We start from the raw sequence: 24,124 nt of genomic DNA, 5'->3' as shown, positions 1-24,124 counted from the left end.
CAAAATAAGTATAATTAGCCCCTATTGATGCCACACTCCATATCACTAACATTAAAGATACAATAATACAAAGTTACATATTGAGAAATATAAAAGAGAATCAAAATATTAACACATGGCATCATCATGCCACCATGCCACATCACTAAGAAGGTAGTATTGGTAACATGACAACAAACTCGACCCTATTTTTTTGATAACCATATTTCAAGGGAGTGGGTAAGAGAACTAAATATTTGGAGCCTTATGTAAGGCCCTAGGGCTTGTATCTCGTGGACTACTCCTAGCCACATGTTAGATAGTGATGTGGGTGGACTACCTTATACAATAATGGTGTGGCACAGCAGGGCAACAAGTGATGCAACAACATAGTAGACCCTCTTTTTTCATGGTGCATATTTCTTCTTTTTCTTAAATTCCCTGAAAATTTGAAGAAAAAAAAATCAACACCCACACACCCATCCATGGAACTTCTTGCACAGGGAGGAATCAGATCCTTATCCTCGGAGACTCTCGATTTCCTTACCCTCAAGACTCTCGATTTCCAACTTTTCCATTGCACTAGTTCATGGCATCATGGCACATATTTCAAAGGTGGATAAGAAAACTTAAGATTTCAGGCTTATCTAGGGCTCGCATTTGCATGAAAAAACATAACAACATGCAATATAAGGGATTTAGAAACATTTCTTACCATGAAATATACACAAATATTTATTGAGCATCACGACATCTAAAGGTGGCTTGAGTACATTTGGTACCATTTTTCAAGTATAAGGCATATTTAACATCTATATATTAAATGGATAAACAATGTTCTGCATTGAGATTTGTTTCCCCTATATATTTCAGCATTTGATGTGAATTATTTACGACAAACGACAGTTGTGCAAACAAATAAGTAGGACTCAATGAATTAGTATCTATTTGATTTCAAACCTCTTTCCAATCCATGAGAGGAATTTGGTAGAGTAGGATAGGCAAGTCTCTTCAAAGTGTGTAAGAATTCCATGGTTGTAAATAAATATGTTGATCTCTAGGATTAGGAATGAATAATCAAATGTATGGTATGGACTCCCTACTACTACAACTTTGTACACTCAATAACAAAAGCATAGTTACAATATCAATTTTGGATTAGCCCAGAATGGCAGCAACTAGAAGCAAGAAAAAGGCCGTTGCAGCAAACGCCATTGGGGCCATATCAACTGCCCCTGATGTTGGGGATGGCGCAGGGGAGCCAGTCTGGGCCATCACGCTTTCACCACTCATAAGAGTAAAGACCACCACCACAATGAGGGCAATGGAAGAGGCCATGGTGGCTACTGATCCCTTCATGTGAAGAAAAGCCATTGTTTTCGTGTAAAAGATGTGCTGCAAAATCCAAAAAGATTTTAAGAAAAAAAACAATAGTGGGATACAGAGCAAAATCAAACCACACACGCACGCACTGACACACAAGTAGCAGTTTTCTACCCCTCGTACAAACACATCAATTTTGTTGCTTTGCAGCTTCATGGACTTGTCAATACACAGATATACACCATAGTGGATAAAAGCAAAGACGTCTATTCAGGAAGCCCCACAAAAGTTGAGATAGGAGCACACCTCTATCTCTCTCTCTCATACACACACGCGCACACACGAGCGAGCGTGCACATAGAAAGACAAACACCACACGTACACACAGAGAGAGAGAGAGAGAGAGGGAGAGTTACAGCTGAGATGATCGCAAGCGGTTGGTAATATGGTAAGGGAGGGAGTCGTAAAAATGTGTATGCTAGATAGACGATCTCACGATCTGCAAGCGGTTGGAAATGATTTGGTGTGTATGCTTGAGCTGAGGCTGTGGGATACTTTTTGCAGAGCGATAATTAACACGGCGTTCTATATAGGCCTGGGGTGTGGGGAGGGAGGAGCGCGCTGTGAGCTGGCCGCCGTGGGGCTTTGCAGGATGCGCGAGCGTGAAAGAGCTGGCTGGCACATCGCCGGACGCACGAAGGAACCGCCTCTCTCTCTCTCTCTCTCTCTATAATAATACTAATTAGAGAGAGAGAGATCTGTTGAATGAGTCCAAAAAGAATTGGAAACTTCAACGTTCGGTTGCAAGCGTGCGAGAGAGGTTGGCACGTCCCCTGAAATGCACAAAGAAACCGCCCCTATACGTATATACTGCTAGCTTAAATATTTTACTAATATTATATCTTTTTACACGCCCCCCACACGCGCCTTTGTGTACGCTGTGGTACATGCATAGGGCCCTAGGCCACATGGCGCTTACACGTAGGGATTTTTTCTTTTTTCTTTTTCTTTTCTTTTTTTTTGGGGAGGAGTAAGAATCTTTACATATATTTTTTGGGGAAGCGGAAGCATCTTTTTTTTAAAAATTGAAGATACAACACCACCGGGAATATCAAATTTTAAAAATTTCAAAAGGCTCCTTTCTTAAGAGGAGAAGGGGAAGAGGAGAAAAACAAGGTCAGTCTCCTTATCCCTAACCCTAATATAAACTTAATAGAAAGCTTGTGGTTTTTGAAACCTTAACCCTTGCTTCTAAATAGAAAGCCTATTAGAGAGCTTTGATGAAGAGCTCTCCATCAAAGCTCTATATTAGCACTTCTATGTAGAAGCTAGGGTTAGGGCAAGGCAAAGAGAGAGGAGAAAGAGAAAGGAAAGAGAGGGGAAGGAAGAGAAAAACTCAGCTCAAAGCATGGATGAAGATTTCCATGAAAGCTTGAGAGTAAAGGAGAATGGAATGAAGCTTTCCATGAAAGCTTAAGAGCATAGGAGAGGGATAGAATAGCACATATCTTGGAAGAGGATGAGCTTAGATGGGAGGAAGAGGTGGAAGAGATGGAAGTGACATGAGTGGGAGGACGAGCTATAAGCAATCGACTCATGTCCAAGCCATGTGCTTCTTTAGGAGGGTAGGTAGAACGCAGTGCCAAATATTTAGGCGGGAGTACTTTTTTGCAAGTCAGTGCTGAGTAACAAAAAAAAAATTGCATTACTCAGCGCTGACTTTTTTTGCAAGTCAGTGCTGAGTAACAAAAAAAAATTGCTACTAGTTTCACTGCTAAGCAACAAAACTTTGCTGCTCAGCAATGAAATTGTTTCTGCTAGGCAGTGACCTTGGGCCACTTTCCACCTGGAAGTTGTGGATATCATATGTATTTTTAGGCTAATATATATTCACTTGTGGTTTACAGATGTATGACAATGATCAAAGGTTGTTGGTTCCAAAGCATGGTTGAGAGAGAAGATACAGTGTATGTGTCATCAATGCAAGGACAACATCGGGTAACAATTGGTCATGTCCGTATATATGGACTTTATGAGGTAAGTGCAGATGATGACATGGGGGGAGGAGAACCATAGGAGAGTGTTACACAATATTCCACACCGTTCAATGACATTGGGTAGATTGTGAAAGATGGCAAGGCTTCATAGGGAAAGCATTGTTGATAATCATCTTCTTCAACCAATGAATGAGGTGCCTCCACCATTTCCACATGAGGAGGAAGAGGATCTCATAATGGAAAACATGGTGAATGATTTCCTTGAATAGGAGGTCATAAATGATGGAGAACAAGATCCAATGTCACAAAAGGAGCAAACCTTGCGTAGAGAGGCAAGAACCACTTTGTATGAGGGATGTTTGTACTCTACACTCCGAGCAAACTTTGAGCTATTAAACTTGCAAACAACTTATGGATGGAGTAATATAAGTGTTACAAATCTTCTTAGATAAGATCGAATCAATATATTCTCTTAAATAGAAAATGTCTCTTGTTTTACTCTCCTTGTAGATATTTTGACATGTGATTTCTGATGTTATGTTGTAGGCTTCTTAAAAAGATTCTTCCCCCTCAACATCTATTGCTGGACTCACGAGATGGGTCTTGTAAATTTTTATCTATGCTAGGTATCGATTATACAAAAATAGATGCATGTCCCAATGATTGCATGCTATCTAGAGGGGTTAATAAAGATGTAACAAAATGTCTACAATGTGAAGAGACCCAATATAGAGATGATTTGCAAGGAGAAAAACTTACACAAAAGGTATTGAGAAACTTTCCTATCATTCATCTTATCCAACACATGCTTACATGTAAGGGGATTGTAGAACTCATCATGACATGGCATGAAACTTATCGCTCAACTGATGGCATCATGAGGATTGTAGTAGCTGATTCACCAGTGTGGCAACATGTGTAGCATCAATGTCCAGAGTATAAAAATGAGCCCTGTCACTTATGCCTTGGCATGGGCATGGATGGTGTTAACCCATTTGGATTCAAGTCTACATCATGGTCTACTTGGCCTATTGTGATTCATTATAACCTCCCATGGATAGCAATCAAGAAAGATCATATCATGCTTGCTCTTCTTGTACCAAGGAAGTATAAGGTGGGAAACATGGATGTGTACCTCAAGGCTTTGATTAAGGAGCTTGAGACACTATGGGGAGGTGTCAAAGTGCATGATGTCTCAAGGCCAATAAATAGGCGTGATATGGAGGTCAAACAAGTTTTACTTTGGAAGATACATGACTATCCCGAGTTCTCAAAGTGCTTAGATACATACTTGAACTTCATAATTTTAAACTTTAAACTTTACAGTTTTCTTACTCTCATCTTAATTTTATAATAGGTTTGGCAACCTCTGGACATCATGCATGTATGATTTGTGGACCATCACTTTTTTCAAAAAGACCCTCTACACTAAAGAAGGTGGTGTATGATAAGCATAATGAATTTCTTCTTCCTTCACATCCCAAGTATGTGCCACATGACGTTGTACCCCTTTTAATGAGAGGTAGAGATTTGTTTGAGGCATGGAGAAGCTCCCAAAATCTACCACTCGATGGGATGTCAAGACATAACACGTTTGCTAGTAAAATAGGTAATATTGCCTCAAAAAAAGAATCATTTGGCATCTTTTAAAGATTCCTTTCAAAAAGACCTTTTTAGGCTTTAAAAAAAAAACATTGTATTCACATGAGTAAATCATGCCCAAAAAATGACAAAATTTTGGGCACCCTTTGTGAAAATAGTTAGTGGGGGAAAAGTGTCAGATTCGATACACTCCCCGTCCTAGAGAGAATCATTGTTATCTTGCCCTAGGGAAGCTTGAGGGTAGCTGTGTTGTCAACGGAATTGATTGTACTTGTAGCGTTCTGGACCCAACTTCCTCCAAGGATGCCTGCTTCTTTTGTTCCACCTATGGGAACCACATAAAACTTACAAGCCAATGGGTTAGATACAGTATGTATGGTTTGTGTAAAAGACCCAAGGCTTTGTATGCATTGTCCACTAGGAAATTGAACTTTGGCATGGGCACTTTTAAGAGAGGGTTTTCCCAGAGAGACCCATGTTTCCCATGGCAAAAGATTATGGCTAGTTGTGGGAGACAACAAGACACTTTGCATGTTTCTATCAAAGGGGAAATCTATCCATACCCAAAGGGTGGTTGTTTCAGGTTGTGGAACTACATTTACACTCAGGGTGTTAAGCAAGGCAATGGCTTTGTAGGGTTTATGAAGAGTCTCTCCGTTCTGGAGCACGAATTGTGTGCCGAGTTTGCGACCTGGGAGCATGTCAAGTGTAGCAAGGATTTTAAGCAAATCGTGGTCGACTTTGTCACTATTGATAGAAGCGATCGTGCATGGCATCCATGCGTCACCAAGAGCTTGATGACAAACATCGCAAAGCAAGAGATCATTGCTCTTGGCGGTGGTCACAAAGTCTTCAGCAAAGGGAGCGTTGGCAATGGGATGTGAGTGCCAGTTATATAAATTGACATTAAGTGTTTGAGACACTTTGTGGAGCTAGACATGATGCATGTCCCAGTCATGGATTAGTTGGGTTTGTCTCATGCGTTGATGGTGAGTAGGGGCTTCTCGAGGGGTGGGGGCTTGGTCAGGGTGGACCAGCAATAGTATATGGAAGTTCAATTTGGTCCTTATTTGACAGGTGTGGAGGTCGAGAGTTGGTTGAAGTAGGAGGATAAAATACCTCAACAAATTTGGTGTGCAGACCTCGTGAGTCACTGGACTCTGTGTGTCAGTGTTTGCATCAATTGTTTTGATGTGAATGTGGGATTTGGGCTGGGCCGTTTGTGGAATAGGCATTGGAGGACGAGGTCATTTGTCAACATCATGTTGGCGAACGGATCTTCTGTGGCCTTGAACTTTTGTGGGGGCTCTTGCCTTACCTGGTGTGCAAAAGTTCAAGTTCAAGGGGGACGGCACGCACCAAGTACGGGTCAAAGGTTACGAAAACGGGTGGCGGTTCATGTTGAGCCTGGTATTACTCTACCAGTGCTTGGGCCTTCTGAATACGTTGCTTCTCAAGGATGACATTGGAATAAGTGGCCAACTATGTTTCCCGTTTGGTGAGTTTTTGGTGGGCTACATGGGGGAATGGTTGTTCGGCGCACGATCATTGCTTTGGGAGGAGGATGATGTGGTCTTTGTTGAGCTCGTGTGGATGCTAAACCGATCGTCTTCATGGCCAACATTCTTAGAGAGTTGTTTCTTTTGGGATGTGGCCTTCTTTAGCTTGGCCTGCAACTGTGTGATGACATTCAATGGGACAGTGGATATCTTCCCATGTTGAATGCTCAACACGTTGAAGGATGGAATGCCTTCGACTGTGGAATGAGAAAGTGATTGCAAAGTGTAATCCTTATAGTAATGGTCAATTCCACAGCCATGACACTATGATTACATTAGCAGGCATTTCTTTTGAGGGAATTCCGCCATTGTATGGGATCCATGGTAGGGGAAACACAGAAGAGGTGGTTTCAAACCTATAGGGTGCTTAAGTGGTTTAGGGTCCATGTAAGGCATCGACAAAGGGAGATGAGGTGTTAGGGGTGCCTCGAGGATGGCGGAGCGTATGGGCTCCATAGGTTTTCACAATAGACCTAGTTAGAATCTTTCCATGAGCAATAAGGTGTGCCTGGGGAGGGAACAGTTGGGATGGAAATATTAGCACTAGAGAAGGTCGTGGTGGCACGGTGTATGAGTAGGTAGTTTGGGGTGGTGCCACCAGTAAGGCTTGTGGGGCCTGGGAGGAGAGGAAGGTAACATTACAAATGAGCTTTAAGTTGTTATTCACGTGGTGTGACACTCCCCTTCCTCGAGCTTGTGCTAAGCCCGAAATGGCAAGTTGTGGCGCAATGGGAGGTGGTACAAGGGTGGGGTAAGGGAATAGGTCCATGGTGGATAGAGAAGAGGGTAAGTGAATGTGCTCGGGGGGCGTCTATCCACACCGAGATGCATGTATGGAGGGGTCCCACTAGATGAGGGCTCTTCAAAGATCATTTCCCCTCCCAGCCAAAGATGTGTAAATGTTCAATTGGGGCCAGGGTGCCGCCAAAATAAATGGAGGCATTGGGGCAATGCAACCATGACCAAAAGATGTCCATGGTGTATCGGGAAGCTTAAAAAATCTTCAACAGTGCTCACACGGGCCCAAAAATAAGAGTTTTAGCTCACTTTTGCCTTGTGCGTGAACGCACCCTTAAGGTTAGAAGTGGTCTTTTGAGGCATTTTATGCATGTAAAAATGACCCTAGTGAGTCGGGGAGGTAGACCAAAAGCACTTCTAAAGATTTGGAATTTTTTGATTTTTTTTAAAAGATTTTTTTTTTGTTTGGTAACGGTCGTACACTTATAAGCGTATGCTCATGGCTTTAGTATGGAACAGCCGTGTGTTATGGCTCACCCTAACCCTCCTTGAAACACATCCAAAAAGAGATTACCTGGTGAACCATAATTGTCGTGAGGATCTTTCCAATGGCTGAGCTCGTAACCCTTGAGGTCTCCAAGCTCCACAACTCCTTGAGAAGCAATTCCATCGCGTCTCCCACATTGTCACACCGCCGCATTGCACTACAGGTTCTCGTCCCTCCTCTCACCTCACTTCACTCGCACACACTCACTAGCAAGAGGATTAGCAAGAGCAAGACTCAATTGCACAATGGGAGAGTATATTATATTATGAGAGAAATTCACTTATATACATGGCCATAAGTGTTCACACTCACTTCTTAAACTGTGGCCGACCGGGCACTTTAGGCTCATAAGAGGCCTAATGCTATTACAATGACTACTCTCATAATATATCCATGAAGTACATCACTTATTAGGACTTTATCCTAACTTGCTACTACACACTCTTGAAGCGGGAATCGCCAAAAATACTCTATCATACCATTATGGGTGCCCGTCCAAGTTGTAGCTTTGGACACCATTGCTTCATATCATGAATGTATGACCCTTTGGTAATCGTGACTCCTTGATGTAAGATAATGGCGATAGCTCTTGTTAATCCTAGAATTGGATTAACATTCCCTCCTTCCTGATGACGATCGCGTCCTCGTGATTGTGTTGAAGACCTTTGTGTGCGGAGAATGAACAAGCTTTGTCGATGGCTTTGATGTTGAATGACATTCAATGGTCTTTGTACCTCTGGAGGAAATAAGAAAATCTAGTTAATGAATGAAGAGGCTAGTTGGTTATTGGGAATTCTAACGGAGTGGGAAGTTTTTTCAAATGATTGCATTTTTATATGTGAGTTTTTTTTTGGCTCACTTTGTTTTTGGAAATCATCGGTAAGGTTACATGTGATTTTTGTTAGTTGGGACACTAAGAGATATTAATAATGGGAGAGAAGAGAGAGAAGGATCCAGAGGAACATAGACTAATCATCACAGAGGGTCCTCGTCTCTCCTCTCACCACCTCACTTCACTCACACACACTCACTAGCATGCATTAGGGAGAGAGATTAGTAAGAGGATTAGCAAGAGCAAGACTCAATTGCACAATGGGAGAGTATCTTTGTATTATGAGAGAAATTCACTTATATACATGGCCATAAGTGTTCACACACTTAAACTATGGCCGATCCGGCACTTTAGGCTCATAAGAAGCTTAATGCTATTATAATGACTACTCTCATAATACGTCCATGAATTACATCACTTAGGACTTCATCCTAACTTGCTACCACACACTCTTGAAGCGGGAATCACCATAAATACTCCATCACACCATTACGAGCGCCCATCCAAGTTGTAGCTTTGGACACTATTGCTTTATATCATGAATGTATGACCCTTTGGTGTATCTACCGTGACTCCTTGATGTAAGATAATGGCGGTAGCTCTTGTTAATCCTAGAATTGGATTAACATTCCCCCCTTCTTGAGATGACGATCGCGTCCTCGTGATCGTACAGTTGAAGACCTTTGTGTGGGAAGAATGAACAAGCTTTGTCGATGGCTTTGATGTTGAATGACATGCAATGGTCTTTGTTCCTCTGGAGGAAATAAGAAAATCTAGTTAATGAATGAAGAGGTTAGTTGGTTATTGGAAATTCTAACAAGGTGGGGGGGGGTTACGAATGATTGCATTTTATATGTGTGAGTTTGTTTTTTTGCTCACTTTGTTTTTGGCAATCATCAGCAAGGTTACATGTGATTTTTGTTAGTGGTGGGGGACACTAAGAGATATTAATAATGGGAGAGAAGAGAGAGAAGGATCCAGAGGAACGTAGACTTAATCATCAGAATGAGATGACGATTCTCAGTTCCTCATTTAATTCATTGAAGCGACATTCATCATTTGAAGTAAATGGCTTGTGATGATGTCCCTTTGTGTGACAGGATTCTTGTCAAATGTTGTTGAGTAGGACCTGATCCTGTCTTCCTATGCCCATGTGCTTTTTATTTTCATTATGCCTTTAAAGCTATGGTGATTGGGCTTATTGATCGTCTTACATTACATGCCTCAGTGGATGCAGATTGGGCATGGGACCATTTTACTATGGGCATGCAAGATATCATTTACGATTATGGCAAAATGGTATATGGAAGACTTGCACCGACATGTCGCAAATGCTAAGAATCAAATTCAATCTCTCACGGATATTTCTCAGCAAAAATTTTTGATGGTTTTAAAAAAAATTAAAAGATTAAGCTACTCCTAATGCTTGCTAACACTCTAATCCAAACAATTTCAACAAAAAACACACAATTAAACTAGAATTAATAATCTTAGATCTATGTTTAAACTAAAGAGAGCTAACATTCACTAAGAAATGCATTCTCTTGCATTCTTTGATGCAATGGATGCAAACTAAGCCTAATACAAACTATTTGCAAGTCCTAAGAACATGAAAAACCACAAAAACAACAAATTAATCTAAAATTTAAGCAAAAGCATTCTTTTCAAAAACAAAAGAGAGCTAATCTACACCAAATCTCGCATAAATCACCCCATCAAATCCACATCTTTTTCATGGAGAACTATTAATCAAGATAATGGACAATGGGTTATGCATAGATTAGAGGCAAAACGATGGAAAAAGCCAAGGGATGGTTCCCGGGCAGCAACGCCAAAAATGTTATGGCTCACCCTAACCCTCCTTGAAACACATCCAAAAAGAGATTACCTGGTGAACCACAACTGTCGTGAGGACCTTTCCAATAGCTGAGCTCGTAACCCTTGAGGTCTCCAAGCTCTACAACTCCTTGAGAAGCAATTCCACTGCGTCTCGTGCGAGCGTTGTTACCCCGCCATGTTGCACTACGGGTCCTCGTCCCTTCTCTCACCTCACTTCACTCACACACACTCACTAGCATGCATTAGGAGAGATTAGCAAGAGGATTAGCAAGAGCAATACTCAATTGCACAATGGGAGAGTATATTGTATTATGAGAGAAATTCACTTATATACATGGCCATAAGTGTTCACACTTACTTAAACTGTGGCCGGCCGGGCACTTTAGGCTCATAAGAGGCCTAATGCTATTACAATGACTACTCTCATAATATATCCATGAAGTACATCACTTAGGACTTCATCCTCACTTGCTACCACACACTCTTGAATCGAGAATCGCCATAAATACTCCGTCATACCATTACGAGCGCCCGTCCAAGTTGTAGCTTTGGACACCATTGCTTCATATCATGAATGTATGACCCTTTCGTGTATCTACCGTGACTCCTTGATGTAAGATAATGGTGGTAGCTCTTGTTAATCCTAGAATTGAATTAACACCGTGGTAAATAATAATAATATTTTTTAAAAGTTTTTTTTTGGGTTTGGTAGTATGACTGTACCTTTACAAGCGTACGCCCATGGCTTTAGTATGGAGAGGCCGTGGCAAGTGTGGAACGTCTATGGCAAAAAAAAATTAATTTTTTTGTTTTATTGTTTTGGGTTTGGTAGGGCCGTATGCTTTACAAGCGTACATGACTTTAGTATGGAACAACTGTGACAAATGTGAGACGGCCATATGGATTTTTTTTCAAAAAAAAATATTTTGTACGGCCGTACGCTTACAAGCGTACGGCCGTGGCTTTAGTATGGAACAACCGCTTGTTGGCAATTGTGAAACGGTTGTACAGATTTATTTTTTTCTAAATTTGTTTTTGAAAAAAAAAGTTTTTTTTTGTACGGCTGTATGCTTACAAGCATATACCCATGGCTTTAGTATGGAATGGTTGTGGCAAATGTGGAATGGCCATATGGATTATTATTTTTTGGGGAAAAAAAGTTTTTTTTTGGTATGGCCGTATGCTTACAACCATACACCCGTGGCTTTAGTATGGAACGGCCGTGGTAAATTTGTTAAAATTATTTTTAAAAAAAAAAGTTTTCTTTTGTTTGGTATGGCCATACGCTTACAAGCATATGCCCGTGACTTTAGTATGGAATGACTGTTTTTTAATTTTATTTTTTTGAAAAAAAAGTTTTTTTTGGTATGGTCATACGCTTATAAGCGTACGCCCGTGGCTTTAGGTTGGTACGACCGTGGCAAATGTGGAACGGTCGTGGCAAGTTGGAATTTGAAATTTAAAATTTGAATTTGAATTTCGAATTGGAGGGAAGTAAGTGAGAGAACCAAGACCCCTCATTAATGCTAGGTAGGTGGAAAAGGGCTAAAGTTAGAGGCTACCTCTAAATTAGTGGATTTTAACTAATTTAGAGGCACCCTAGCTTAACTAAAGATTAATTCTCTTAATCCCACTATTAATCACTCCTTAACTCTCTTCTTTACCCTCAAATTACTCCTAATTGGTGAGGAGTTTAAGTGTAGGGATTTGGTAGGTAGATTAGCAATGTTTATGCTAATTCAAACATGTGATTATCCCAAAATAATTTCATGAATTATGTCACTAATTAATCCACTCAAAAGAGAAAAAAATAGATAAAAGAGACTAAATTAGTGCTAGTTATTACTAATTAAGGCCTAATTAGAGTGAACTAAACATAGATTTAAGTCAAGGCAAGTGTTTAGAACACTAATACCACTCTACTTAGTAACTTCCATTTTTTTCTATGCATAGTTTATTCTTCCAATAGCTATAGTTGGTTATGGAGACAAGAAGGTGAGAGAGGCTATTTACAAAATCGGAAGCTTGGTGAGGTATTAGTCTTTTTTTGAATTCACTATCTAAGTTATATTTAATATTTGGTGTTCTTATACAATCATAAGTTATGTATAATAAATAGTACACGTAATTCCTATGTATGTAGGTACATATCCTTAAAGGGGATAGATCCTACATCCATTGAGATGGCTCATCTCAATTCTATTGAGGCAGTGTGTATGATCAAGAAAAACTTATTTAGAATAATTATCACCCAATTGCACCAATTGCATCTTCTGGTGCATTTGGTTGATGAACTTTGTAGTGTTCATGTTCAATGGATGTTTTTCTTTGAAATGTTCATGAAAAACTTAAAGGACTTTGAGAGACAAAGAGCAAGGCCAAAAGCAAGCATGGTATAGGGATGCTTGATGCAAGAGTCTCTTGTGTATATCTCAAAACATCTCTCCCGAATAGATCCTTCCATGATTGTGGAGCAATGAGGTGGATAACCGACTAATCACTAATGTGCCACAAGGAAAAAGAAGGCAACAAAGAATGGATGAAGCATTATGCCAAAAGGTGAATACATTCTGTATTTTAAATAGTCCTATCACATGGAGAAGTGGATTGGGAGATACAAGGATGCAATCAATAGATGAAAGGATGAGAGAAGAGATTTTAAAAGAGAAAATAGAAGCTTGGCATTTTCGCCCATGGCTTAGAGCCTCTCCCAAATGTAATCAATATAGAATGGCTTCGTAAGGTTATATCGATGGCATCAAAAAATGGAGAGATGATCTCACAAGAGAAGAGCATGAGTATGTATGAGGATGTGATCCCCAAGTAAGTATATTCTTCATCTCTGTCATGCTTTGATTGTTATATGCCTTGTTGTTAAGGAAACCTTACCCTAACATGTCATGGTAAGTTGCCTATCTGGCGAGCTTGAGCATGGCTCAAGAGCTCCACCGTTATAGCAGCTTGTCACTGCTATCCTCTCACGCTTATTGTCACACCGAGGCGGTTGCTCTAATCTTATGGGTGATGTAAGCTCTCTTCTTGCAAAGACCATGTGGGATCTTCGTGGAAGAGGATCACGTTGGTTAGCCTAATCACTCAAGAAAGAGAGAGAGAGAGAGGAAGCAAGAGAGAACAAGTAATTAGCACTAATCACTCCCAAATCCTAACCCTAAGCACACCACACATGCTAGATTAGAGTTGCAAGAGAGAGGGGGAGAGAGATCACTCCACTTCTATTACACAAAAGAGTTACAAACAAGATCTAAATTGGCTTTTATAGTTCCAAGCCTTTTCCCACTAGGCCACCTAGGAGTAAGTGACCCGGGGCACCCAAAACATAGTTACAAGGCTTTTCTCTATGGTTTGGCCAACTAACCAAGATCCTTGTCTTTGAAGCTCAATACTTGGGAGCGTCTTTAGGGCGTTTCCCTCATCAAATGACAAGATTTATAATATAGCACATGCGCCCATTACATAAGTGTGCGGACATAGTTGTCATAGGAATGTGTTAACCAATGTGGTTAACACTTATTTAATGCACTATACTAAATATCATACAAACTATAAAATGCAATATGGTTAGAGGGAAGGCACTTTTGTCGCACAGAGCGTGTGGATTCTAAAAGAAACACATTTAATTGTGTTGTGATGGCAACTTTTGAGAGTAAGAAAGTCGAGCTAGTAGACATGATGTTGAGATTCAAGCTCGATGTCAGTGTGAGCCAGCTATGCTATGTGCTGGCATGTTAGGTAGGAACATGTGTGAGACATAAATGACCGCGTGTCTAGCTGGTCATAGTGTGTGGACATTAGCTAGGGTTAGATGTGTGTGGACACAACTCATAGTGTGTTGTGTGGAGTATGGATTTGTGCATTATGCATTGTGTGAGAGTGGAGATGGCTTCTCTCAATGGTTAGGGTTTGCAATATACATTAGGGTTTGCTCCTGTGTGTGTGTCTCCTTCCCCTCTACCGTTCTTTCAACATGGTATCAGAGCCTTGTGCTGTTTATTAGGGTTTATTAGTGAGTGAGTGAAGAGGGAGAAGAAGCTGTGAAGAGAAGCTGTGAAGCTTGCCATTGGAGCTGTGAAGCTTGGAGCACACCAACTACTATCAGATCTGAGAGCTTGGCCTACCGGGTAAGGTCTTCTAAACATCCTTGAGCGGATTGCAGGTGATACAGGCAAAAACAAAGCAATTTAGAGCAACTCAAAGCAAAGCAAAATTTTGGTTTTTGGAAGCTTTCCATTAAAGCTTGAAAGCATTGATGTATGGTGGAAATACATGTAAATTTGGCAAAAGACATATGTATCTAACAATGAGAGATGTATTGGCAACTTCTATGCAAGCCCTACTGTGATTTTGGAGCAAGTTACATGCATTTGAATGAGTGAAATTACTGGTTTTTTGAGCTCTCACAAAACAGAGAAAAGAAGGTGAAGATTTGATGCATTTGGAGCATATTTTTGGCAAAAATCAAGGCATTGATGGATTGCACACATACTTAGGTGTGTTGGGGAATCAAATACATCATCAAATAGTACTTCAATCACTCCCAAATCCATCAATAGCAGGCGGCGCATTCTGCACTGCAGAAACAGAGATTTTTTCATAGTCTTTGACAGGTGGAGATCGAATTCTCATTGGTTGCTTGATATAATTCAAGTTTGCTTTAGAAATTGGTTGCTTTAAACTTTGGAGAAGAAGGATATGTGATTGGATTGATGAATGATGCTTAATTGAGCTGGGAATGAGCTGATTAAACAGGCTGTTTTGTAGAGAAACAAAGCATTTTTAATTGAGCAATTAATCTTTGGTCTTATAAAATTGGACAAATTCCTCTTACATGGAGTTGATGGACACTATTGCTAAGCTATTGAATGCCTGGTTGCTCGATTTGGACAAATATTGAAGAAATTAGAGCCAAATTACTACTGGTTTTTCTGGTTTTTCTGGTTTTTCCCAAAACAGAGAAAGGGGTTTTCAAAAATTGATATGTACACATGTCAGATGGTGTTGATATTCAACATTAAGGTTGTTTAGGTGTCAATGCAAGTTGTCCATACTTGATTGCACCACTACATTGTGATTTGGAGCCGTGGAAGCGCATCAAAACAGGGTATCTCGGACTGCGTGAGACAGTTCATCTTGGATGCATACAGGTTGATTTTCTACATCAAATTTGAAGATTTGTGATTACTTTGGAGTATCTCGAACACTCATTGGAGTGTGGTTGAGCTAAGGAAGGCTCATTTATAGATTTGAAGTGTGTGGAAGGTGTATGCATTGAGCAAACATGTCGGATAATCCAGTACAGATTGTTGGTGAAAGCTGGATAGGAAGAACTTCCAGGCATGGAAGTACAGGATAAAAAGTTTCTTGAAAGGAAAAGGATTTTGGAATCTCATTACAAGTGCTGAGCCAGAGCCTGAGCTACCTCGACAACCTACATAGCAGCAGCTTATTGCAATGGTCAGAGAGAGCATTCAAAGTGCTGCATTATCTGTCTATATGTATTTCTGATGCTATGCTCATACACATACAGGATGCTAAGAATCCCAAAGATGCATGGGATACTTTGGTTAAGATGTTTGATACAGATACGAGTGCTCGCAAGTCTCAGTTTGCGACAGCAGATACATAATGTGAAAAGGAATAAAAGGAGCATACATGATTATGTGCAAGAAATCAAAAAGTTTGCAGATGCATTGGCCACAATAAATGCCCCATGCCTGATGATGATTTGGTGGATATTACCTTGCGTGGTCTTGGCAAGGAATACAAATCTTTTGATACATCTATCTCAGTGAGGAGTACAGGTTTACTAGACTTTGATGAGTTGGTTTCACTCTTGTTGGTTGAGGAAATCAAACTCAGTGATTCATTTCTGGATGCATCTACTAGCCATGATGATGGCAGAAATCAGGCTTTCTATTCTCAAAACAGAGAGGCTTTAGAGGCAGGGGAGATTTGCATCACGTGGACGTGGTGGTAATGGTCGTGGATGGCAGGACAGGTCACCACAGCAGAATTTTCAGCCTTCATATAGTGCCAGAGGTGGTCGTGGATATGCACCTCAGAGAGGCAGAGGTAACCCCCATGGTAGAGGACGTTGGCAAGGCCAACAAAATTCTATGCAAGATGTGGAATGCCATTACTGTGGCAAATATGGTCATATGGCGAGAGATTGTTTCCCCAAACAGAATGATTTGAGAGGGGAAAGAGCACAACGTGGTGGTCATTATGGTGGAAATTATGCACAACATGGTGGAAACTATGCATCAAGCAGTAATGATGGCACTGCAAATCATTTGTTTGCCATGAAGCATGTTGTGGGTTCTATGACGACAAATGCTGAGAATGATGACACATGGTATATGGACTCAGGAGCATCAAACCATATGACATGTCATGGTGAATGGTTTGAGCATATGAAGCCTATGGATGTGAAAGGCTATGTGGAAACAGGTGATGATACCCAGCATGTCATTACACATGTTGGAAGTGTACCATTGGTTATGCACAATGGTCAGACAAAGTCTATGTCAGATGTGTTGTATGTGCCTTCTATCACAAAGAGCTTGGCCTCAGTTGGTCAAATGGTGGAACAGGGATTACAGGTTCGTTTCAACGAGCATGGTTGCTTCGTTGAGGATTTCAAACATGGATGTAGAGTCATTGCTAAAGGCAAGAAAGAAGGCAGATTGTTTAAGCTGGATGCTGGAATTCTTGAGCTAAAATCAGCCATGTTCTCTAAAAGCAGGAATGTGGTACAGGACATTGATATGTGGCATAAGAGGATTGGACATGTCAATATACAAAGATTGAAGAACATGCAGACAAGAGGCATTGTCAGTGGATTGCCTAGATTTAAATATGATGGGAATATGCATGTTTGTGAAGCCTGTCAGTTTGGAAAGCAGGCAAGGTTGAGGTTTCCTAGAGAAGGAAATATGAGTAGCAGGCCACTTGAGATCGTACATAGTGATGTATGGGGGGTCCTGCACAAAACCCATCTATCAGAGGCAGTTTATACTATGTGACATTCATAGATGATTTCAGCAGGATGACATGGATATACTTTCTCAGAGAGAAGAGTGAAGTATTGGAAAAGTTCATGGATTTCAAAGCTTTTGTAGAAAAGCAATATGGCTGTTGGATTAAATGTTTGAGGACAGATGGAGGTGGTGAATACACCTCAAAGGCCTTTGAGCATTTCTTGAGGAAGCATGGAATAAGAAGACAATTGACTTGCAAGTATACACCTCAGCAGAATGGTGTGGCTGAAAGAAAGAATAGAGTCATATGTGAAGTGGCTAGGGTGATGCTCAATGAAAAGAGCATGTCAGATTACTATTGGGCAGAAGCATGTGCTACTGCAGTGTATATATTGAACAAAACACCTATAGCAGCCATTCATGGAAGCACGCCAGAGATGCGGCTTACAGGTTATAGGCCAGACATTGGACACCTCAAAAGTTTTTGGATGCATAGCTTATGTACATGTGCCTGATGAAAGAAGAAGGAAGTTGGATCCTAAGGCAGAGAAATGTGTATTTGTTGGATATGCACAGGATCGAAAGGCATACAAATGTTATAATCCTCAAACTAGGCAAGTTGTCATCTCACGAGATGTGTTTGATGAGCTTGCTAGTTGGTACAAAGCAAAAGATGAGGGTGTCATTGAGTCACTTGAGGCTGATGTGCCTGTGAACTTGCCACAAGCAGGTTCTAGTTCTACTACTATGTCTGGGCCACCAGTAGAGCAGCAGAGGCTGAGAGTAGTACTGTACGTCCATGGTCAGGACGTTTGAGGCATGAGAGTGTGAGCACTGGGAGTAGTGCTATGGATAAAGGAAAGAAGAAGGTTGAAGGCATTGGAATTACAGGTTATGAGTCATCTAGTTCAGAGAGTTTGGATGAGGAGCTTGGCATACCTGTTTTACGCACACCTGGTGCTAGACAGGACATATATGTGCCACCACATGCTAGAGTGACAGGTGTTCAGAGTGACCCGCATGCATTGTGGAGATCCCAGAGAGTCAGATATCCAGTTGACAGATTGACATATCAAGATTTTGCTATGCACTATGCATATATGACATCTATGGTGAAGTATGTGGAACCTACATGCTACACAGAGGCTATTGGAGAGCATGTAGGGGAGAAAGCAATGGATGTTGAGATGGACGCATTGGTCCATAATGACACATGGGACTTGGTTGCATTACCAAAGGACAAGAATGTTATTGGATGTAAATGGGTTTACAAAGTGAAGTGCAAATCTGATGGTTCTATTGAGAGACATTAAGCAAGATTGGTAGCAAAGGGTTATGCACAAACCCAAGGTTTGGACTATGATGAAACCTTTAGTCCAGTGGCTAAGATGGGCACAGTGAGAGTAGTCATTGCTATGGCTACAGCTAATGGTTGGGAAATGCATCAAATGGATGTCAAAAATGCATTTCTAAATGGAGATCTACAAGAGGAAGTGTATATGGCACAGCAAGAAGGGTATGTACACCCAAGATATCCCACTCATGTATGCATATTGAAAAAGGCTTTATATGGTTTGAAGCAAGCACCTCGTGCTTGGAGTGATAAGATGAGCAGATATCTTATCTCACTTGGTTTTCAGATTTCTACAGCAGATTCTTCACTCTATGTGAAGAAGACAGAGCATGGGATTGTTTTACTCATCATCTATGTGCATGACTTGATTATCACAGGTGATGCAGATGTGATGCATGTCAAGAAAGCTTTGAGTGGGAAATTTGACATGAAAGACCTTGGTGAGTTGAGATACTTTCTTGGAATTGAAGTGGTCAAAGATCATGTAGGTACATGGTTAGTACAGCGTCAATATGCATTGGATATGTTGGCAAAATATGGCATGACAGGGTGTAAGCCTATGAGTACACCTTTGGAGCAAAATGTGAAGTTGCGGGCTGATTATGGTGAGGAGCTTGATGATCCATCTATGTACAGGAAGATGGTTGGTAGTCTCATTTACATGACTATCACACGCCCGGATTTGAGTTATGCTGTGGGGCTAGTAAGCTAGTTTATGCAGAGCCCCAGAAAGCCTCATTTGGATGCAGTGAGACGCATTATGAGATATGTTAAGACCACTGCACATTATGGTTTACTTTATGAGAGTGGTAAAAGCTTGGACATACATGGCTACACAGATGCTGATTGGGCAGGTAGCTCATATGACAGGAGGTCTACTAGTGGATATGCTTTTACACTTGGAAGTGCCGTGGTGAGTTGGAGTAGCAAGAAGCAACCTACAGTTGCTTTATCCAGTACAGACGCTGAATACAGAGGTGCAGCCATTGCTACTACCTGTGAGGCAGTATGGTTAAAGGGTCTCTTGGTAGATTTGGGTGAGCCTATTGATGGCAAAGTTGTCATTCATTGTGACAACATGAGTAGTATACAGTTGGCCAAGAATCCAGTGTTTCATGCGAGGACCAAACACATAGAGGTCCATTATCATTTTGTCAGAGAGCAGGTGCTAGATGGTACAGTTGATCTACAGTATGTGAAGACTGATGAGCAGGTGGCAGACATCTTTACGAAGCCACTTAGCAGGGAGAAGTTTGAGTACTTCCGGACTATGTTGGGAGTACATGGGATGAGCTTGAGGGGGAGTGTTGAGAGTCTTGATATCCCAAGCTCATCTACATCTTCATTGGCAGTACATCATGAGCTTGAGAGGGGCTGTTGAGATTCAAGCTCGATGTCAGTGTGAGCCAGCTATGCTATGTGCTGGCATGTTAGGTAGGAACATGTGTGAGACATAAATGACCGCGTGTCCAGCTGGTCATAGTGTGTGGACATTAGCTAGGGTTAGATGTGTGTGGACACAACTCATAGTGTGTTGTGTGGATTATGGATTTGTGCATTATGCATTGTGTGAGTGTGAGAGTGGAGATGGCTTCCCTCAATGGTTAGGGTTTGCAATATACATTAGGGTTTGCTCCTGTGTGTGTGTCTCCTTCCTCTCTACCGTTCTTTCAACATATGATACCAATGTCATAGAGGACAATCTTGAGTATTGTGGAAGTATTCAAAATATTCTTAATATTAGGTTTATATCATTGACTCTATTCATCTTCTATGTCAAATGGTTGAAGGTGATATATAGAGGTGCTCAAGCAACCGTGAAGAAACATCCAAATGGGTTTTTCAAATTGATTCCACCAAGTTTTGAAACAAAAGTGTAACCCCTTTACTTTATGATTTTAGATTGTGTTTCACGCCAATGGAATTGATCCAAAGTGATGTAATGTTATACAAATTTTGCCTCAAAACATATCTTTCAAGATCAAGATGTCGAGGGAAAATCTCTAAACGAGCTGAAAGTACTACCTCAAATCAACTCATTGGAAGAATACAATATGAAAATGAAGAAAACAATTTAGAGGAGACCAATCAATAGCATGAGGAACATCAATCTGGATAAGATGAGTCACCTACTATCGATCATGATAATTCTTTATTGGATAATGATGTGATATTGATATGCAGTTTCCCATATTGATAATTCTTTATTGGATAATGATGTGATATTGATATGCAGTTCCCCATATTTTCATTGAGATTCCATTAGATATAAAGATTAATGAAGCAACACAAATGAATCTATTACAAGATGGGATAGATTCTTGATCTTGACATTATTTATGTAATTATTTTCCTTCAAAAGTTTTCAACTATCTTTCTTTTTGTTTTTCAAACATGGCTTTAAGGGTTTCGAAGGATGTTTTTTAAAACTATCATCATTTTCTGTATATATGTGACATGTATAACCTAATATCAATCTTCAATAACTCTCCGGATATTTTTATAACAGTGTAGCAACAAAATTTTACTGTTATTTTTGCTGCCCAACAGCAATGAAATTATAGTGTAGTAGCAAAATTTTGCTTCGATTATTGCTACCCGCAGCCCAATTTCACTATTGAGCAACAAAAATTACTATAATATTACACTGCTATTTTTGCTATTACTAAGAAGTGAAATTTCACTACTGAACAGCGTTATTTCACTACTGGAACATCGACAAAAAGCCCAACATCCCGAGGGCCTCAATGCTTGGAAAGCTATTAGAAAACATTGTTATGTCACCGACGTGTTGTAGTGTTGTATTGGGTATTGTTTATGGTTATGTAATTGAACTATCTAGATAGTGGTGCACTTCTCAATGAGATGTTATTTTTGTAAAGTTTAGTACAATTCTATAGATCTATGTTAGACATGGCAAAATATGCTATTTATGTAAAATATATCTTTTTGATGTCTAGATCAATTATTTGATACAAGTCTATAGATCTATGTAGGACATGATAGACTATGCTATTTATGTGAAATATATCTTTTTGATGTCTAGTGGTACAAGTCTATAGATCTATGTAGGACATGATAGACTATGCTATATATGTGAAATGTATCTTTTTGATGTCTAGATCAACTGCTCATTGTCTTCAACATACTCCATTCTTTAATTATTATCTATTATGCTAACATGTATTGCATAACAATTATTATACTTTGAGTTGCTAAATTATTAGGAGGTGAACAATGTCACTCTTCCTCTCTCACTCTCTCTCTTAAAGGCGTTCACTTTCCACAAGAGCATATTCTCTCTCTCTCTCTCTCTCTCTCTCTCTCTCTCTCTCTCTGCCCCCTCCTTCTATCTCTCCATCTCATGCACACACAAACATACACACATTGTGAGGTCATTTCATAGTGTCATATTTGAGTCTGAATATTTATTTTGGACATTATATTATGCACAGCTATTATATTTTTTATTTTGCTAAGTTTTAAGAGGCAAATAATGTCACTCTCCCTTCATCCCTTTTTCTCCTAAAAAATCTTAAAGGAATGTGCTATCCACTGTAACACCCTCCACAAAAGCATATCCTCCCCCCCTCCCCCCCTTTCTCTATCTCTTCCTCTAATGCACACACACACACACACACTGAGGTCATTTCAAAGTGTCACATTTGAACTAGAATATTTGTTGTCGACATGAGGCTTTTTCCAGATCCTTGACCACCATACAGGAGTGGACACGTACTTTTTGTATAAACATGTTGTGGACATGCTCATATTCATTGTGGACACGTACATTTTGTATAAAAACTCTCTCTCTCTCTCTCTCTCTCTCTCTCTCTCTCTCTCTCTCTCTCTCTCTCTCTTAGAGGGTTAAAATATGTAGAGAATAAATCATGATGTAATCACACTAATGTGGATTATATTTTGTAGTTTTGTAGCAAAACCATGCTGTATGGCTAGGCCAAAACCTTAAAAATTTGGCAACAATAGCCTCCTAGCAATGCCCAAACCTTAAAGCTTGAAGTTTGCCAAACTAACAATGCCCTAGATTCGGCTATCATGGGCCCTATGTTTAAACCCTTTTTTGTGCTCCAAACCTTGTTCGAGAGCCCAACACTTTTTCTTGGTGATGGAAACTTTGCAATTGTTGCAAAAAGTTCTTGGGGGACAACCTTGTATATATATCATTTTTTTTCATAATAGAAGGACTCTCCCATTTGCATAATTGAGTGTTGTGCTCTTGTGTAAATTCTCATTCTTGATCCCTTGCTAGTAAGCTTGTTAGTGATAGTGAGAATGTGTGTGTGTTCTGAGAGGAGGAGAGGAGAGGATCATAGATCAATGTGATGAGTGACACACTCACGGGAGAACGATGATGAGGATGTATCTTTCTACAAATAGGGGTGAAGCACTAGGAATGCAGCTTGTGCTCATGGCTAAAGGATGAAGTCCCCATGAAACGAAGGTCTGAGGTGAGTGATCTTGTTCTCTTTTTTCTATACATGGCACCAAACTAGAAAAGGTGGACACGGCACACTAAGTGCTATAATGAGATAGACTACATAACAACCAATTGACCATGATTTCACTAGATTAAAGAGTGTGTGGTAATAAACTCCATAAAATTCGAGCAACAAAGATCAAGAATGTATAATGAGAATTACTATTATAATTGTATTAGGCGATTTATGAGCCAAAACTATGTCATAGTGGGAGCTCAAGGTGGACATACTTTGAGTAAGTGTGAACACCTATGGCCAAAACTATGTCATAGTGGGAGCTCAAGGTGGACATACTTTGAGTAAGTGTGAACACCTATGGCCTTGTATATATATCAATTTCTCTCATAATAAAAGGACTCTTCCATTTGAAAGTGTTATTAAACACTAATGATGCAACAAATCTAGCAAGGGGGAGCCATTACAGAGTGCTTCTAAGCACTAAGAGTGTTCTTAAACACTAAGAGTGTTCTTAAGCACTAAGAGTGTTCTTAAGCACTAAGAGTGCTTCTAAGCACTAAGAGTGTTCTTAAACACTAATGGTGCATCTAATCACCAATGCAAGTATCATTTGACACTAAAAAAATGTGCTCTTATGCACTAATAGTGTTGCTAAACATTAATGGTGATCTTAATCACCAAAGAAAGTGTTTCTTTGACACTAATGAAGCTCATCTCCATCAGAATTTATGGCCGGTCACACACCCTAACTGGTAAACCATAAGCTTCATCAACTTAATCACTTTCTATGCAACATCCTTGGCTTGAGTAAGGGTTGTTGCACTCTTATAAGCCATTCTCTTTCTACTTAAGCCAAAACATCACAAATTTTATGGTTTTTCTTCTTCATAAATTAGCCC

At 40.1% G+C, this 24,124-nt stretch overlaps 1 long non-coding RNA gene across 1 annotated transcript; it reads right to left on the bottom strand.

The window, feature by feature from the left end:
- Window positions 1–904: 904 nt before the first annotated feature.
- Window positions 905–2,122, bottom strand: LOC147611666 (uncharacterized). Its single transcript, XR_015263813.1, has 2 exons — window positions 1,719–2,122; window positions 905–1,374 (listed from the first exon to the last, which is right to left on the bottom strand). It is a non-coding gene; the product is annotated as an uncharacterized LOC147611666 (long non-coding RNA).
- Window positions 2,123–24,124: the final 22,002 nt, after the last annotated feature.

This window comes from Cibotium barometz, chromosome 47 (assembly GCF_041138505.1).
Source record: "Cibotium barometz isolate CiBa-2024 chromosome 47, ASM4113850v1, whole genome shotgun sequence".
Lineage (NCBI taxonomy): Eukaryota > Viridiplantae > Streptophyta > Polypodiopsida > Cyatheales > Cibotiaceae > Cibotium > Cibotium barometz.
The sequence above is the reverse complement of the archived record's forward strand: the minus strand, read 5'-3'. Positions and strand labels throughout refer to the sequence as shown.